Genomic DNA, 16,753 nt, shown 5'->3' with positions numbered 1-16,753 from the left:
ATCAGTGCGGAGTGAGGGATATAAGTGCAGAAACAAGTAGTTTCTTTAATAAAATACATTTCAGACTTCACTACTTCAAAGAAAAAACTGTTTAGGGCTCTTTCACACGATCGGATGCCGTGCGGGTAATCCGCTGCGTGACAGAGAGCCAAGCCGTGCCCTGGACAGCAGAGACACGGAGCAGTAACATGACTGATAACGCTCTGTGCCGCTCTGTGACCCTTTTCTCTAAAAAATCACAGTGAGATAAAGTTGTCACCGTGACTTTGTGGTAAAAAGATCACAGAGAGGCAAAGAGCGTTATCAATCACGTTACTGCTCTGTGTCTCTGCTGTCCAGAGCGCGGCTTGGCTCTCTGTCACGCAGCGGATTACCCGCACAGCATCCGCTAGTGTGAAAATGCCCTTAGATATGCTTTGAAGGAAAAAACTTACACGTTGAACAGATATTTCAGAATTTACAGCAGTAGTGGTTTGCGAGGTGGGGCTGGTGCTCTTCTGAGATCTTGTGCTCCTTAAGGTGGAGTCACACAGCTTTTTTTGTTGCAATTTTGATGCAGTTTTTTGAGCCAAAGTCAGAAGTCGATTTGGTAAGAATAAGTGTAAGGCCCCTTGCAGACGAGCGTTCCTCCCGCAGCGAGTCCGTATCGCAGCACCCGGCCTGACCTCCCAGCACTGACGGAATTCACATAGCATTATATTGATTTATGATGCTATGTAACCCTTACAGTTCTGGAATGTATTGGATAACACTGGCAGCATTATGCTTCAGTCCAGTGCAATACATTGAGTTGCTTGCTATCAAAGTCAATCGGTAACACTACAGAAAATCTCCATGTAGCCAGGTTTTACTCTGGTCCGATTATTTATTTTTTTATCGTTTGGAAACAAAAAAAATCATTAATTGGCCTACACACGTTGTGGAAGCGCGGATTCCGGAGTGGGAAAAACTGCAGTGTAGTACAGTACCAGCAAAGTGTAGAAGATTACACAAATCTTAGGTACACTTTGCAGATTGTTTCCCTGCGGAAATTGGCCTGCTGTGCGGTTTTCAAAATCTGCAGCATGTCAGTTATGTTTGTTGTTTTAGCTGCGGATTTCACCCTTTTCCAATGAAATACGCATCTAATCTGCAGAAAAATCCGCAAATAAAAATTGTGTATTTTGGTACAGAGATGTTGCAGAAACGCACAGAAATTTGTGCGGATCTTATATGCGATCACCCGCATAGTGTGCAGAGGGTCTAATGATTATTGTGCGTTACAGTAGTGACCAGTACGATTTCTGGTGTAACAGACTCAGTATGGTCAGTATTTCGAATCAGGATTTGTAAGCCAAAGCCAGGACACACTCCATAACATAGTGGATTTTATGTAAAAGTTTCTCTGAATGAGAGAGCAGCATACAAATATGCTGCAGAAACAGACCATTCAGATGTTTGGGGCTGATTTTTAATTTCTGGAATTTCTGCAACAAATCTGCCACGTGTGAGCATACCGTTGGGTATGACTTCGTGGTTGAAATGTTTGCAGTGGAATATAGTAAAAGGCAAAAACAGATCTCATGTTGCAGATATTGGCCTACTGTGCGCATTTTCAAATTCGTAGCATGTTCATTTCTGACATGGCAAGTTTAAGGATTTTCCCCCTTGACTTCAATATGGAAGTCAAGATCCACAATAAAAACCTGCAAACAACCCCATAGTTGGGGATTTTGCTGCTGATTACCCGCAAATTTGTAACAATAACCACAGAAGTTAGATAATCATATAAAATGAAAAATATAAGCGCTATACTCGCCACTCCCGTCCTGACGTTTTCCTGGCCTCCATCAATAACGTATTGATACATATCACCACTGTGCAGCATCGACGGTAGTGACCATCAGGAGACCAGGTAAGGCTACTTTCACACTAGCGTTCGGGTGTCCACTCGTGCGCTCCGTTTGAAGGGGCTCACGAGCGGCCCCGAACGCATCCGTCTGGCCCCAATGCATTCTCAGTGGAGGCGGATCCACTGAGAATGCATCCGTCTGCCAGCGCTCAGCCTCCGCTCCGCTCAGTGAGCAGACACCTGAACGCTGCTTGCAGCGTTCGGGTGTCCGCCTGGCCGTGCGGAGGCGAGCGGATCCGTCCACACTTACAATGTACGTCAATGGGGACGGATCCGCTTGAAGATGACACTATATGGCTCAATCTTCAAGCGGATCCGTTCCCCATTGACTTTCAATGTAAAGTCTGAACGGATCCGCTCAGGCTACTTTCAGACTTAGAAAATTTTCTAAGTAATAATGCAGACGGATCCGTTCTGAACGGATGCAAACGTCTGCATTATCGGAGCGGATCCGTCTGATGAAACATCAGACGGATCCGCTCCGAACGCTAGTGTGAAAGTAGCCTTAATGGGACGGGAGCGGCAGGGGATTGGGAAGGAGGGCACAATGCTTTTCTTTTTGTTCTTTACAATCAGTAGTGAGTCTGCAGAGGCAAATCCACACAATGTTGCATGTCCCATTCCTAGTTTTGGCTTACAAATACTGACCTAAATACAGAAGTGTGAATGAGGCCGTAAGCTGTACACAACACTTCTATTGCAATCACAATTTAAATGTCTGTGCAGATTCTGTGCAATTTTACTGGATGCCAGTGGTGGTACCATTGTTCATGAAGGCATGACACAGCGGCATAAATAATTTATTTTGCTGCCCTATTGCCTAAAATATTTTTTATTGTGTGACAGGCAGCTTTATGCCTATTGATGACTTTAAAGGAGTTTGGCCAAATATAATGCTATTCCCTCACTCCATTTCATGTGTTTTTTCCTGGAAGAAAAAATTGTGAACATTTTGGGGAGGCCTTCAGCAGAACCAGCTATATATATTTTATTTTTTTTGCATCTTACTTTATTTTTTAAACAATAAATTTCAAACTTTATATAAAACATAGTATGTTGTAGCTCAAAGAGAAATATACAAAAATATGCCTGATATACATATAGTAACATACATAGTTTATAAGGCTGAAAAAAAAACATCTGTCCATGCAGTTCAGCCTGTACTGTTGACATATATACGGTTGACATGCTGCTGGATCCAGATAGCCAAAGTATTAAAGTACCGATGACCATAAGACACACCTAGGTTTTAGAGGAAGAAAATAAGAAAAAAAATATTTTTCATCAGACCCCAGTCTCATGTGGCCCCCTATAACCTTCATCAGACAAAAAAAGAAAATAAAATAAAACAACTTACCTCCCCTGCTCTGGACGGCGCCACTCGGGAGATCCAGTGTGCTCTTACACGCACTACGTCTTGACACTGTCAGGACACAGCTCAGCGGGTGCTGTCAGTATAAGGGCTCATGCACACAAATGTATTTTCTTTCCATGTCCGTTCTGTTTTTTTATGCGAAACCATTCATTTAAATGGGTCCGTAAAAAAAAATGGAAGTTACTCCGTGTGCATTCCGTTTCCATATTTCCGTTCTGCAAAAAAATAGAACATGTCCTATTATTGTCTGCATTACAGACAAGGCTAGTACGGTTCTATTAGGGGCCAGCTGTTCCGTTCCACAAAACCCAGAATGCACACGGATGTCATCCGTATTTTTGCAGACCTCAAAATACATACGGTCGTGTGCATGAGCCCTAATGGAGTCATTCATCCCCTTGGTCGCAGTGGTGTTCTGGTTGGGAAAATCAAGCAAGGAAGTTTGCTCATCACTATTCTGAAAGAGACCTTTGTGTGGGCTTCTGTATCTAGGTCTATCAATAATAATAGAGGTGTCTCTCCACGCGAGATGCCAGCAAATAACTTTCTTGGATTTTGTTTGTAGGTGGAGTCTTTAGCTGTTTATTTATTTTCACTTTCTAAGCAACAGATTTACAAAAACATAAAAGGGAATATAAAAAATAAATATCTGTGTATAATATATAGAGTTATGTATCCTTCCATGTTCATCGAAATTAGACTGGCTTATATGGAGAACTACATTTCTCATTATATGTCTATGCAATGTGAATACAAAAGTTACTCTTTTTTTGAGAGAGGGGTTGTGGGGATAATTTAGTTATTGTAATAAAATGTTTAGTTCCCAAACAGGGACTATTTACTATGGGCATAGAGACGTCTTTTGCCAGATACACACAGCCCAGCTGTCAGGGTCTGTTCACATGTTTGTACCCTGCATGTGCCATATATACGCAAACGTATCCATAGTGCCCCATTCACCCGATGGAGGCCAAGAGAGATAGATAACTTTATAGGGGTTCTCTGGGATATTCATATTGATGGCCTATTTTCAGGATAGGTCATCAATATGAGATCAACAGGGGTCCGGCACCCCCACAATTCAGCTCTATAAAGAGGCTGCAGTGGCCTCATCCCAGGCCATGTGATGGTGTTCTACGTCAACAGGTGACATATGGCATACATCGCAGAAGACTTAGACATGATGTGAACAGTCTTAGCTGTATGCTATGCTGCTGATGTGACTGAAATGTCTTGTAGTAAATAATTGTATTCATTAACCATTCATGATGCATTTAGCAAAGAAGTAGAGGTTTTATTGGAACTTGAATTATCATATATGTGAACTAGTGCGAGGGAACATAGTATGAAATACGTAAGAGGGGTCAGGGGAATAAAGGGGTAGTACATGACTTGCTGCACTAAGGAGGGGCAATTAGGGAGCAACAGTTTTACAAAAAAAATAAAGTAGTTATACATGTTTAGGATGTGGTTAGTGTTGTACTATTGCTTTGTATGTAATGACCATGCAGCTTCTTTTTTTTTTTTACGTTTCTTGTAAAGGCTGGAGTATCCCTTTAAACCTGTGTCTGTGCAGGGCTCTGTATAAATATAGAAATATAAAGATATCTGTTAAGACTGCAAAAAGTAAAATGGTATTCAAGACGATAACTTCTTGGTGCTCTGCTCTACTACAACTTTAGGCCTAAAATTCCAGTGAGACATATTTAAATTAATTTAGTTTATAATGTGAAGCTTTCCTTCCGTGTGCTAACTGCATATTCTGTGGCTAGCTCACTGACCCTTTCATCTATATGGGGCCATGCAGATTGGTAGAACAGGACCTGTGCTTGTCCATATTGTAGATAAGACTAGCCCTTTCTTCTGATACAGAATGCACATGGGAGGTATCCGTATTTTGTGGATCCGATATTTTTTTTGCAGACTGGCAAACGGCCATGTGCATGTAGAGCATTGATTTTCATCCACGCATTGCTGTTTTAGGCGTCACTCAAACGTCTGTATCCGTGATGATGTTTGTGACAATGCGGTCAGTGTTCCATCCAAGATGTCTGTGAAGGGTCCATTGTTGGTCTGTGTGTCATCCATATTCCATGTGCACTACTAGGCTGAAAAAGGGATTTCCAGAGCATCTCCTACCAATGGTCAATGAAAATCAGTGACAGGACATGGATGCCATCTGTGTTTTGCAAGCCATTTTTCATGGACGTCAATGGGCATGTGTGATCTGCATCGCAGACTAAAGTAGTGCATGCTGCGGCTGTTTTTCACAGACCCACGATCAGTGCAAAAACAAGGATATCTCATTAAAATCAATGGATACATGTGCTGTCAGTGGAGAACACTGACAGCAAACATCTGTGATTTACTGATATCTGAATAAGGCCTTAGATGATGTCAGCTCCATTACAAGGAGCATGGGTTTATACTTAAAGGGGTTGTATCAATAGACATTAGTGGCATATCATCACCAGATAGGTGCCGGATCCAGAGGTGGCACCAACACCTATCTCTAGAAAAGGGCCCCCAAAACATGGCCACCCTCCATTCAGTTCTATGGGAGCTCCCGTAAAAAGGCGAGCGCCAGCTTGGCTATTTCTGGAACTCATGGAGAGGTGGCCGTGCATGCATGGTGCACTCTCCATTCACTTCTATGGGAGTTCCGAAAATAACCAAGTGCACTCGCTCGGCTATTTTCAGAAGTCCCTTAGAAGTGAATGGAGAGCACACCGCACATGAGCAGTGAACTTTCCTTTCCTTTAGGGGCCCTGTTCTAGAGATACGTGTGGGTCCCAGAAGTGGGAGACCTAACGATATGCTACCAGCGTCTCAGATGACACAACCCCTTTAAAATGACCATACTGACAACATTTTAGTGTCTGGACTAGGGATGAGCAAATTTCATATTTTGAAATTAGTTTTCGGCTTGTGTTGTGGTATTTACTGAATTGCGTTATGGGCTCCAGCATAACGGAAACTGGACGGATACGTTTTGCAGCCCATAAACTTCTATTATGACGGAATGAATAACGGAATGCCTCTAAAGGCATTCCGTCATGGAATTGCGTTATGGTCCGTGGTAATGTAGTCTATAATGCGATTCAGTAAATACCACAACCTGAACCGAAAACAAATTTCAAAATATGAAATTCGCTCATCCCTAGTCCGGCCCTAAAAAGATTCAGTTGTATGCTACCAGTGGTTGAATATGCGTCATCAGGTAGCTGCTGTAATGCATCACATAAAAAGAAGGAACACTCACCAGTAGTAACCAGTCAGATCACCGCTTTTGTTTTCAGAGCTGGAATCAGATTGGATACGATGGGCAATAGTAATGTGCTGCTCTTATGTCATTTAAGGAATGTTTTCTGGCAAGGATTAAGTGCAAGAGGCGTGTTTGTCATTGGTAATTCTTTTATACATGTGGCGCACTTGTGTTTTTATTTGTCCTTCATATATACTGTAAGTCGGAAGTTGTCAAGGTACCTATCATTTTAAGAGGTTGTGTACTGGTTTAATACTGGTGACCTATCCCCAATATCAGATCAGCAGGGGTGCAACTCCCGACACCTGCCCCTGTCAGCTGCTTGAAGAGGTAGTGGGGCTCGTGCGACCACTGCTTACTATACAAAACTACCAGTGCGTCATCTCGCTTGTACAGGAGGTATAATTACAACTGCTCCTCTCTTTCAAGTGAATGGGAACAGCAGTTGTAACTACATTGCGCGGCTGTCGCAAAGGAGGCGAGGAGAAAGCAGCAGATCGGCAGGGGTGCCGGGAGTCGGACACCCTCTGACCTGATATTGATGACCTACCCCAAGGATAGGTTATCAGAATTAAACCAAACATATATCGTAGTGAATTTCTCATTGGGGAGGGGGATCTGGGTGCTGAGACCCCTACCTCTGGGGGCTGGACAGTTTTGCTTTCTGATGAGACTGTGTACTTGTGTTTACTGTGAGCACTTGCTTTCTCTTGATATTGCCTTCATTTTTTGTGATGTGTAAACGTTAGTTGTAACGGTGTCAGGCTGCTCAGCGAGGAGAGTTTTCCAGATGGTTCTCTGTCTTTATATTTGGCGTAATTGGTGTTGTTTTTAAGATCTAATTTTAATATATTAGCATTGATTTTGTTTTCCTGCTGTGTACCATGTACACAGCATAATGACTGGTTCTAGAGGAACCCCTTGTCATTTGGGATAGAGCGCTCTCTTCCTCTGCCCTTCTCTCATGCACAGCCTTCCATTTTTAGAGAGTAAAGTCAATATCCTCTGGCTTGATAATAGACCATCTCCACACCGTCATCTGAGAATTCAGACACATATTAAAGCCGCATGCAGACGTCCGTGGAACACGGTCCGTGAGATACCGGACTGGCATTGCAGGAGCGCACGTGCGTCAAAGCAACCAATGACGCACGTGCGCTCCTGCAATGCCAGTCCGGTATCTCACGGACGTCTGCATGAGGCTTAACGCTGCAAGTGGTAATACAAGTCATCTCTGTACATTTGGGCAAGCTGCTCTAAGAGTTGTTAGTGAGCAGGCGCTATTACGGGGCACATACCCTTCACAGACCACATAACAATATGGGTGTCATACACTTGGGGGCTGTTGACACGGCTGAATTTGGCGCAGATTCCATTGGATTGCCATTGTTTTGAATGGGAGGCCACGGTTTATTGTGTGTGACTGTGCGAATAAAGGACATGAATCTGCGCCAAATTGAGCTGACAAAGAATAAGCTGTGTGAATGGTCCCTAAGGATGCACCACACATAGTGGGTCCACTGGGGCATTTCAGGGAGTGAAAAATCAGCAGCGTATCTGGCTGATATCCGAAGAGAAAATATATGCATCAAACTGTGCGGATTTTGTTGCGAAAACGTTGTGGATTTTACCTGCAGGTTTCATCCTCTGCATTGCAAAGGGTGAAATCCATGACATAACTGTAAAATCCACACCAGATGTCAAAATTCAGATTACGGTGCAGACTTTTTCCGTAGCGTGTGGTTGAGATGTCTTAAGATACATGTACACGATAGTGAAAAATGGACATGTGATGGAGGTTTTTCTAACGTCCGTTTTAAGACCAATGGTCGTCTATGGGGTTATTCACCCTGCTGTTTTTTTCACTGACCGACTGCCCCCATACAATTGAATGGGTCAGTTTTTTAACGTCCGTTTCTCAGAAAGGCATCGTGTAGCCTTAAAATCCCATGCACTTTGCTGCTACTGGAAGCTCTGTGGATTTTCCACACCCAGTTCCGCTGCAGAAAATCCACAGATTTTACGCTGCGAGTGGCCGTACCCTTACGGTTCAGGATGCGTTCATACCCACTAGCCTACTGTTATTAGGGCATCTAATAAATCTTTATGTTCTAGTGGCTATTGCTATATGGTAACTGGCACTAAGGTTTTGCTGTTTGAGTAGATTCTGTGTTTATGGGCGATAATCCACAATGTTCATTTATTTGTACAGTAAAGTATAATCGCTGTATATTATCACTGTTGAGAAATGATCTACGTACAGATCTGTGGACATAAACCACACTGCAGACAAACCGTCCCTCACATTTTCCATCTACCTTAAAACTGACAGAGATTATAAGCTAAATATATTTTACCTTTTTATATGACCAAAGAGCAAAAAGGGTACGCCTGGTATAAGGGAGTAGGGAACGACTCAGGAATAGAAGTAACATGGTGCTGGTCTAGTGGCTCATTGAGGGCACTCTCTGCTGTGAGCATCCAGAGCCCAGAAATCATCTCCACATTTTATTTGGGGGCTGGGAAATTACAGGAAGGGCTTTTTACTACAGCTTGAATGTTGTAAAAATTTTGTACAATGAATGTTTGATATCTTGCTATGAATACATTTCTATCTATCCATTGCATCAAATAAATGTTTGAGGCCATGTAAAAAGGGACTTGTGTTTGCTTCATTCCTTCAAAAGCTAGATCAGATTTGTAACACTTTGTAACAGCCCTACTGACCAGATTTTTGGTGTACAGACGCAGTGATCTCTGTGCAGTGCTAGGTTGTTTTCACATTACACAATCAAGCCTTGTTTGTGGTGCTAAGAGTATAGGGGGTCATTTATTATCCAGAAATACGCCTATGTAAGGCCTCTTTCACACTTGCGTTGTCCGGATCCGTCGTGCACTCCATTTGCCGGAGGTGCCCGCCGGATCCGTATCAACGCAAGTGAACTGAAAGCATTTGAAGACGGATCCGTCTTCAAAATGCGTTCAGTGTTACTATGGCACCCAGGACGCTATTAAAGTCTTGGCTGCCATAGTAGTAGTGGGGAGCGGGGGAGCAGTATATTTACCGTCCGTGCGGCTCCCGGGGCGCTCCAGAATGACGTCAGAGCGCCCCATGCGCATGGATGACGTGATCCATGCGACATGTCATCCATGAGCGCGGGGCGCCCTGACGTCACTCTGGAGCGCCCGGGGAGCCGCAGGGACGGTAAGTATACTGCTCCCCACTACACTTTACCATGGCGAACAGGACTTTAGCGTCCTGGCAGCCATGGTAACCATTCAGAAAAAGCTAAACGTCGGATCCAGTAATGCGCCGAAACGACGTTTAGCTTAAGGCCGGATCCGGATTAATGCCTTTCAATGGGCATTAATTCCGGATCCGGCCTTGCGGCAAGTGTTCAGGATTTTTGGCCGGAGCAAAAAGTGCAGCATGCTGCGGTATTTTCTCCGGCCAAAAAACGTTCCGTTCCGGAACTGAAGACATCCTGATGCATCCTGAACGGATTTCTCTCCATTCAGAATGCATGGGGATAATCCTGATCAGGATTCTTCCGGCATAGAGCCCCGACGACGGAACTCTATGCCGGAACCCAACAAAGCAAGTGTAAAAGAGCCTTAGGCATATTTCTGACGCAAAGGATATTTGTGCTGCAATCTGCAACTTTTCCCCGCTCACGCCAGGTCTAAAACAGAGTGGCGGGGCCCGGCAGGCCCGTCTCATTCATCATTTTCTACGCCTGTTTTAGGTGTAGAAAATGGTCTAAATCTATGCCAGCAATGGAGCTAGGGTAGATTTAGAATCGGCGTTGGACCTGCCAAAGTTATGTAGCGTCCTCTACATAACTTCGGCGGACCAGCGCAGGGCCTTATTATTATTATTATTTATTATTAAAGCGCCATTCATTCCATAGTGCTGTACATATGATAAGCGGTGCACATACATAATACAGACAATTGCACTAATCATAAACAAGACAAGTTACAAACTGGTACAGAAGGAGAGAGGGCCCTGCCCGTGAGGGCTTACAATCTACATGGTATGGGAGAAGGACACAGTAGGTGCGAGTTAAGTTGGTCATGGCGGTATAGAGGCAGCAGGGTCACTGGTTGTAGGCTTGTCTGAAGAGGTGGGTTTTCAGGTTTCTTTTGAAGGATTCCAATGTAGGTAAGAGTCTGATATGTTGGGGTAGCGAGTTCCAGAGTATGGGGGATGCATAGGAGGAATCTTGGAGTCGATTGTGGGAAGAGGCGATAAGAGGAGAGGAGAGAAGGAGGTCTTGTGAGGATCGGAGAGTGCGTGTGGGGATGTATCGGGAAAGTAGCTCCGAGATGTAGGGAGGGGACAGGTTATGGACGGCCTTGTATGTATTTGTTAGTACTTTGAAGTGAATTCGCTGGGCAATGGGGAGCCAGTGAAGGGATTGGCAGAGGCAGAGGAATAATAGGGTGAGAGGTGGATTAGTCGGGCAGAAGAGTTGAGGATAGATTGGAGGGGTGCGAGAGTGCTAGATGGAAGGCCACAGAGGAGAATGTTGCAGTAGTCTAGGCGGGAGATAATGAGGGCATGTACAAGAATTTTCGCAGATTCAAAGTTAAGGAAAGCACGGATGCGGGAGATGTTTTTGAGTTGGAGGCGGCAGGTGGTGGAAAGCTTGGATTTGCGGTCGGAAGGAAAGTGCAGAATCAAAGGTCACTCCAAGGCAGCGGACTTTGTTGGCCGGGGAGAGTGTGCAGCTATTGATCATGATAGATAGGTCTGCTGAGGGGGTTGAACAAGATGGGGGAAAGATTATAAATTCTGTCTTATCCATGTTAAGTTTTAGAAAGCGAGAGGCGAAGAAGGATGATATCTATATCATAGACATTGTGATAGACATTGTGGGATTCGTGATAGTAAGGTGGTGATGTCTGGACCAGAGAGGTAGATTTGTGTGTCGTCAGCGTAGGAGTGATACTGAAAGCCATGGGACTCTATGAGCTGTCCCAGGCCAAAAGTGTAGATAGAGAAGAGCAGGGGTCCTAGGACAGAGCCTTGAGGGACACCAACAGAGAGGGAATGAGACGAGGAGGTGGTGCGAGAGTGGGAGACGCTAAACGTCCGGTCTGTGAGGTATGATGTGATCTAGAAGAGGGCCAGGTCGGTGACGCCAAGAGATGAGAGAGTTTGCATCTAAAACGCCGGTCTTAATGTCCCCCATAATTCACAAATACTGTTGTGTGAATAAAGCCTTAGGCTACTTTCACACTTGCGGCAGAGTGATCTGGCAAGCAGTTCCATCGCCGGTACTGCCTGCCGGACCCGGCAAAACGTATGCCAACTGATGGCATTTGTAAGACTGATAATGATCCTGATCAGTCTTACAAATGCCTGATCAGTCAAAAAAATGCATTGAAATGCCGGATCCATCTTTCCGGTGTCATCCGGCAAAACGGATCTGGCATTTATTTTTTTCACCTTTTTTTCGGTCTACGCATGCGACACTAATACATTCCTATGGAAAAAAATGCCGGATCCTGCATTCAGGTAAGTCTTCAGTTTTTTTCGCCGGAGATAAAATCGTAGCATGCTGCGGTTTTCTCTTTTGCCTGATCAGTCAAAATGACTGAACGGTAGACATCCTTATGCATCCTGAACGGATTACTTTCCATTCAGAATGCATGGGGATAAAACTGATCAGTTCTTTTCCGGTATAGAGCCCCTGTGACGGAACTCAGTGCCGGAAATGAAAAACGCTAGTGTGAAAGTACCCTTAGATCCCCATTCACACTTACATTTTTTGGATCTTCCCCTGTCTATATGCCTCATTAGGGATATAAATGGCATATTGAGGTCCTGTTTGGGACACTTATTAGCCTACATTCACATGAACAGTCCTTTAAAAACTGCAAAACGGTCAGTTTTTAACTGCCGTGTGCATAACCCCATAGACTACTATTGTTCTTAAAACGGAAGTGTGTATGTAGCCTTAGACCTTATGCACACGGCCGTTCCGTACATTGGGGACCGCAATTTGCCGCGACAGATCCAGACCCATTAAACTTGAATGGGTCCGTGATCCATCCGCACTGCAAAAAATAGAACAAGGACTCCGTAGTACTTATGTGGGGTTCTGTTCCGCAGCTCCAGATTGTAGACCCGCTGTTTGCGGGACACAGCCGTGTGCATGAGGCCTTAGCCAGGGAGGCACACCTTCATTACATGGTTACTAGTGTTGAGCGAACTTGTGTTTTAAGTTCGGCGTCTAAAGTTCGAGTTATCGAAGTATCCCGTTATGGATTCCCCTACCATGGACCAAGTTATGGTCCGTGGTAGTGGAATCCATAAAGTGATTCTTCGATAACCAGAACTTTAGATGCTGAACTTAAAACACAAGTTCGCTCAATACTAGTGGTTACCCATTCATCTGAGTGGATCCCTTGAATTACTGTCTGCATCTTCCCCTAGTAATACGAAAAATCTGAGCATTACATTGGTCAAATAGAATTTAAAATGGTCATCAGTATTTTTCTCCCATATTGAAGATATAAGTACGACTCAGTAATAGGGATGTAAAGTTAATATATATACTTAAAAAAATAGAAGTGCTAATAGTTTATTTATTTTTATCAATTAACAAAATGCTAAGTGAATGAAGAAAAGAGAAGTCTAAATCAAATCAATATTTGGTGTGACCAGCATCAGTTCTTCTAGGTACACTTGCACACAGTTTTTGAAGGAACTCAGCAGTTGTCCCAAACATCTTGGAGAACTGTATGTTGGCCTAATATCATGTGGGTCCTCTTCGTGCCGCCCATACAGCTCTGACCCATTGACACATAGTAAAGGACCTCTGAAAGGGTCAACAAGACGATAGCAGCCGAAGTTATATGGCGGGACTTCCATTAACACATGCTCAATCGGATTGATATCTGGGGAATTTTGAAGTCCAATCAACGCCCTGGACTGTTCCTCAAACTATTCCTATGCAATTTTTTGCAGTTTGGTAAGACACATTATTCTGATGAAAGAAGCCGTTGCCATTAAAGGGGTTTTCCAGAATTACTATGTTTTTAACAGGTATGCTCAATGTACAAGGTTCAGGATATCTAAGAATTCTGTTATGGATTCCGCTACCACGGACCATAAATTGTGGTCCGTGGTAGCAGAATCCATAACAGAATTCTTAGATAACCCTGGATCTTGTACGCCGAACTTGAAAACACAAGTTCGCTCATCACTACTCATGTAGTCCCTTACCTCATATACCTTTTCCATGTGCATTTTTTTCAGTTTGGACTCTTGTGACCCATTTTCACCATGTAATAAATCCCTCCAGTTTGTTTCCACCCTGTATATATGCTGTGGTCAATACCTACTAAAAGTGGATCAAGGAAAGAGAAGCAGTGACCGGGTCATGAGCAGCTAAGGCTTTATTCACACATCAGTGACTGTGGGCCAGGACTGGAGCCTCCACAGACATAAGGTATAATGGAAAAAATCTGCCCCTGTTCCTGTGTTTAGAGCCGCACCTGGTTTTGGCTCAAAATCACTGACCGAACACTCTGTGACTAAAGCACAGAACAGGGACAGATTTTTCCATTATACCTTATGTCTGTGGAGGCTCCAGTCCTGGCCCACAGTCACTGATGTGTGAATAAAGCCTTAGCTGCTCATGACCCGGTCAGTGCTTCTCTTTCCTTGATCCACTTTTAGTAGGTATTGACCACAGCATACCGGGAACAACCCCACAAGACCTGCTGTCCTGGAGAGATTTTCCGACCCAGTCATTGCCATTCGGTTTAAAAATCAAAAAAAGTTGGTTATATAAGTTCGGCCGCCGGCGCCCCTCATGCTGCGCCGCCTGAGCGGCTGAGGCTGAGCGCCTGCCGCTCTAAAGAATCCTGCCTGCGCCTGCTGTGTCTGCTCTGTGCTGTTGTTAATGTAGCGTGGCCGAGCTCTGTTCGATCCGCGGTACAGGAGCTTTTGTTTCCTGTTCCTGGCCGGACTGACAGGAAGTGCTCACTTAGTGAGGGGGGGGGGGTGGAATGAGAGTGACAAGGGAGAGGGGGGGGGGGGTGGAATGAGAGTGACAAGGGAGAGGGGGGGGGTGGAATAATGAGAGTGACAAGGGAGAGGGGGGGGTGGAATAACGAGAGTGACAAGGGAGAGGGGGGGGGGTGGAATAATGAGAGTGACAAGGGAGAGTGGGGGGTGGAATAATGAGAGTGCCAAGGGAGAGTGGGGGGTGGAATAATGAGAGTGACAAGGGAGAGGGGGGGGGGTGGAATAATGAGAGTGACAAGGGAGAGGGGGGGGGTGGAATAATGAGAGTGACAAGGGAGGGGAAGTGGAATAATGAGAGTGACAAGGGAGGGGGTGGAATAATGAGAGTGACAAGGGAGAGGGGGGTGGAATAATGAGAGTGACAAGGGAGGGAGGGGGTGGAATAATGAGAGTGACAAGGGAGGGGGTGGAATAATGAGTGACAAGGGAGGGGGTTGAATAATGAGAGTGACAAGGGAGAGGGGGGGAATAATGAGAGTGACAAGGGAGGGGGGGTGGAATAATGAGAGTAACAAGAGAGGGGGGGTGGAATAATGAGAGTGACAAGGGAGGGGGGTGGAATAATGAGAGTGACAAGGGAGGGGGGGAATAATGAGAGTGACAAGGGAGGGGGGGTGGAATAATGAGAGTAACAAGAGAGGGGGGGTGGAATAATGAGAGTGACAAGGGAGAGGGGAGGAATAATGAGAGTGACAAGGGAGGGGGGTGGAATAATGAGAGTGACAAGGGAGAGGGGGGGAATAATGAGAGTGACAAGGGCGTCCCCAGAGCCAGACTGCAACCAGAGACCAGATCATCTTATTGTCCTGGTGGTAAGTAGACAATGCAATATGTTTATTATTTAATTGTTTAGTTATTAATACTACATTGGAAACTAATTTACCTCATATTTAGGGTCCATTCACACATCCGTGTGTGTTTTGCGGATCCACAAAACACGGACAGCGGCAATGTGCGTTCCGCATTTTGCGGGCACTAAGAGAATATGCCTATTCTTGTCCGCTATTGCGGACAAGAATAGGACATGTTCTATTTTTTTCAGGATCGGAATTGCGGATCCGGGTCCGCAATTCCGGATCGGGGCCGCACGTCGTGTGGCCCCATAGAAATGTATGGGTCCGCAATTCCGTTCCGCAAAAAGAGACGGCTACAAGAAGCTGGATTAACCCTAAGGGAAACATAGCAGTTCTTTTAATTTAAAAGCTGAGAAAGGGGTGGAACATGATATGGGCAGATCATCTCATAATTTTTATCTTGCCTAGGGTGGCAAAAATCCTTGCACCGGCCCCTGCTTCTAACAGATTAATTTCTCTTAATGTTATGGCTAATCAGTATATTTCTGCCCCAAACAATAAACTTCTCACATACATACTGTAACATTCAAGTGTTCTGATGACTCCTATAGTTCACGCCCCATCTGTTTAACGTGTGATGTTCAGCCGCCCATAGGAACACGTCTCGTGAACAGACCGTCCAGCCTACGCTGTAGTCATCTCACTCGTGTCATCCATGTGGACAAAACACCTTCACACAGGACTGCAGGGACGATGAGCTGGAACCACAATAAATCTTGGCTATATGGAAAATGGCACTGTTGAAATGAATGGAGATAAACTGCCCAAAACGTTAGATCGATTTTACTCCATATACATTAGATCTAGGGTCAGCAACCTCCCGCACTTCAGTTGTTGCAAAACTACAACTCCAAGCATGCGCCATTCTCTTCGATGGGCTTTTAGAGAACAGCTAAGCAAGAATGCATGCTGGGAGCAGTAGTTTCACAACAGCTGGCATGCTGAAGGTGGCATATCCCTGCATTAGACCAATAGTGCTAGACGGTAAAAAAAAATATTCTAGAAGTCTTTTAAGCCGAGTTTGTGTTGTACTGGTGAAATGTCCATCCTAAAATAAAAAAAAACTGTCTCTCAGGAGCCGCGGATAATGGTGTACTTTTGTAATTTTTATTTGCTTGTTTTGTGTCTTCCTTGCTACGTAGCAAACATGGCGACTAAACGCGACCCGGGCCCATCCCGCCTTAAAAGCAACAACGCAGGCTTCCTTCTTTCTGATTGGTTCACCTAATCTCGCGATAATCACCATTCCCAATCAGAGAACGGAGTGAAACTGGCGTGGAAGGGATAGCGGCTTCTTCTAATTCGGCAGCCAATCACGGCGTTA

At 44.7% G+C, this 16,753-nt stretch overlaps 1 protein-coding gene across 1 annotated transcript in view; it reads left to right on the top strand.

Annotated features, from left to right (window-relative positions):
- Positions 1-16,664, top strand: part of CCNT1 (cyclin T1) — a 56,175-nt gene extending 39,511 nt beyond the window's left edge. Inside the window, exon 10 of the mRNA XM_040425500.1 lies at positions 16,572-16,664. The gene's annotated coding sequence lies outside the window, so the exon portion shown is untranslated. The remainder of the gene's footprint in view (positions 1-16,571) is intronic.
- The last annotated feature ends 89 nt before the right edge of the window (positions 16,665-16,753 follow it).

This window comes from Bufo bufo, chromosome 3 (genome assembly GCF_905171765.1).
Source record: "Bufo bufo chromosome 3, aBufBuf1.1, whole genome shotgun sequence".
In the NCBI taxonomy this organism is placed as follows: domain Eukaryota; kingdom Metazoa; phylum Chordata; class Amphibia; order Anura; family Bufonidae; genus Bufo; species Bufo bufo.
Note: the sequence above shows the minus strand (reverse complement) of the source record. Positions and strands in the feature narration are given on the sequence as shown.